Here is a 3,334-nt window from a genome sequence, read left to right as displayed (position 1 = left end):
TAACTTCAAAATCCTCAAAGACTCCTATTTCAACAATGTAAACATTTATTCTCATAATATCTCTTTAAATTAATACCATTATATATTGTTTCTTTCCCTTACACTGCCCTTTGACTTCATACTTTCCTGAGTCTCTTCCCTTTACATTTTATTGAAACCTCTACAATCATTAGAGTATATTTTTAGCCTGAGCTTGACACTTTTTTTCAATGCATGGCTTCAGATCCCTTGGTGCAATGGTAGACAATCTCCTTAGTCACCCACACCCCAGATCCCAACAAAGGATCTGAGGAAAGGAAGGTACTTGCAAGTCAGAAGAATAAAGAAAGAGGTATGTCAGCTAATGGTAATGGTAGAGAGAAAACTTGGAATGGGAGACTGACAAGGAGGCACTCCAAGAAAAGGAAAGAGATAGTGAGCAAGGAGTAGGAGGAAGAGAACAATTGTGCAGAAAGGATGGAGATAAACCTGGGAGCTAATATGGTATGGGTAGCAGCTAAAAATGGGGAGGAGGATGGTTGTAGACAAGAAGCAGCAGAAAAGTGATTCTTAAAACATGCAATAACAAAAGAGAAAATTTAAAAGCAAATAGGTCTGTGTGAACCATTAACATGTCACTACTGAAGTCACAATCTAAGCCAGATCTCCCTCCACTGGGAATCTATGCAGAGCAGATGCCACCTTCTGTCAGCATCAAAGAGAACACCCAGAAAAGGATGTGAAATTATGGAATCATACTTATTTCCACAAGCACTTCAGAGGGATCCTTCCTCTGCTTTTTAGCTTGGAATATTGTTATGAAGAAATGAAAAGCTAAGTTCAATTTTGTCTTGTTAATGAGTGACTTTATTGTTTTTGCCCTGGTGACTAGTATTTTTTTTTTATTATTATTCTGAATGTCAGATGTATTACCAGGATGTGGTTATTGATTTAAAATTGCAAGTTTATTTCAAAATAATTTTCTTAAATCGTATATATAAATGTTTTTCAGATCCATTTTCTTTTCTTCAGGAACACTAATTCCATGCAACTTAAACTGACTTCCTTTAGTCTCATATCTTTGTTTTCAGTTGAATATAATTTAAGCCTTTATTCTTTTCCACATGACTCTACTTAATTTTCTTTCTTCTTTCTTCTATTTTTTTAGATTATCAGTATTGCAGGAAGGAAAAGAAAGCATGAGTGCTAAATAAAGCAATAGCTGCTAATCTTTGTTACCTGGAGTTCACACCAACACACACACACACAAAATCTCATGTAAACATAGTGGGTAAGACTGCCAACTTTGAGGGGGTTTTAAAGATAATTACATGGTAAGCTCTTGAAACTTCCTCCCCACATGAGCACACATGAACTGATGCACATGGAACAATTCCCTCTGAAAGAAACCCAGAAACTAGCTGAGCAAATTCTACACATTGTGTAAATGAGAAAATACTAACATTGACACAAAGGCTGACTGTGATCTTGTCCAGAGACCAGGGAAGCCAATGGGCATTTGTCCTGTCCTCTCTCTCTAGGTCACTCTACATTGCCAGTATGTCCTGTAAGGAGTTAGTACACATGTCTGCACCCCAGCTTTCTGTCTGCTGCACAAGGAATGGGTTCCCTAGATCACTTGGCTTTGAGAGCCAAGAGAACTTCCATTCATGAGTCACACAAGACTGAGGCAAACAAAGAAGCAGTTATTAATTGTCCATTCCCCCACAGCTCAGCATAGAATCAGACAGAAATGCTCAACTCCCAGTCTTTCCTTTGCAGGGGTCAATTTGTATGCTTCAAAAGATGCTGCCTGAAGGTCAGTCTTCTACTATAAGACATATCTAGGGGGTGATAGCAATCCTTTCCAGAGAAAGATCTAGGAAACCTGCAAATACGTCCTCTGCTCCCTCCCTCTGCTTCTTTCCAACTCACCAGTATCTCCCTAGAAGGAATTTATGCACACATCTGGAGCCTCAACTTTTGCAACTGCCACCTAAGGAAGAAGCTCCTGGATTGCCTGGCCCTTATGGCCAACAGGGCTTACATTCTGGAGTCCAACAAGACTGTGGCAAACAAAGAAGAATGCACTTATTGGACTGAGGAGACACACCTCTCCCATGGCCATACACCGGGGCCAGAACAGGTGGAGGAAACAAAAAAGTTCACCTCTGTTTTTCACTGATAGAGGCCTAATTACATACTTTCCCAGATACTGCTGTCTGATGGTCTGGCTTCCAAGTGGCCAGCATCTAGGTGCGGACTATAATCCTACCTTTTGGGACACAGATAGCTCTTATACAATCAATTACTGGGAGCCACTAAGAACAAAGAATATGGCTCAGACAGTCAAAACAATTTGAGAGATAATGAGGACTATGGGCTGGGATAGTTGGTAAGGTTTATCTCCTGCATGAGACCATTCTATCAAGACTGGGAGATTTTGTCTAATGAACAGGAACCAACACAGAGAGTCAAGGAAAATGAATAAACAGATGATTATCTTCCAAATTAAAGAACTAGGTAGAAATCCAGAAGCAGATTTTAATAAAACAAATATAAGTGATTTACCTAATAGAGAATTCAAAATAATGGTCATAAAAATGCTCACTGAGGTCAGCAGAATAATTCAAGAACAAAGTAAGAATTCCAACAGAGATAGAAAATATTTTTAAAATACAAAACAAAAATCACAGAGCTGAAGAATATAATGTTTGAACTAATACTTAAACAGAATTGTTCAACAATAGACTAGATGAAGATGACAAAAGGATCAGTGAACTGGAAGACAGGACAGAAGAATTCTTCCAATCAGAAGAGCAAAAAGAAAAGAGAAAAAAGAAAAAGGGAAAATAGCTTAATATGGGACACTATCAAATGGAGCAATCTACACATTATAGGGATCTCAGGAAAAGAGAGAGAGAAAAGTGCAGAAAGCTTATTCTAAGAAATCATAGCTAAAAACTTCCCAAACCTGGGAGAAGGAAACATACATGTAGACCCAGGATGTCCAAAGTGTTCCAAATAAGATAAATCTAAGGAGGTCTATGCTAAAGCATGCTATAATTAAAAGGTCAAAAGTTAAAGATAAGGAAAGAATCTTAAAAGAAGTAAGTGAAAAAATAACTTTTTACATAGAAGAAAACCCTATTAAGACTATGAGCAGATATTTCCTCAAAAATTTGCTGGTCAGAAGGAAGTAGCATGAAAAATTCAAAATGGTGAAGGAAGAATCTACTAACCAAGAATTCACTATCCAGCAAAGTTGTCCTCCAGAATTGAAGGAGAGATAAAGTTTTCAAGATAAGCAAAAGCTGAAGGAATTCATAACTATGAGACCAGCCTTATAAGAAAA

The sequence above is a fragment of the Mirounga angustirostris genome, unplaced genomic scaffold, assembly GCF_029215605.1.
Source record: "Mirounga angustirostris isolate CCGP_5_RB_7025 unplaced genomic scaffold, mMirAng1.0.hap1 SCAF_4, whole genome shotgun sequence".
NCBI classification, from domain to species: domain Eukaryota; kingdom Metazoa; phylum Chordata; class Mammalia; order Carnivora; family Phocidae; genus Mirounga; species Mirounga angustirostris.
The sequence above is the reverse complement of the archived record's forward strand: the minus strand, read 5'-3'. Positions refer to the sequence as shown.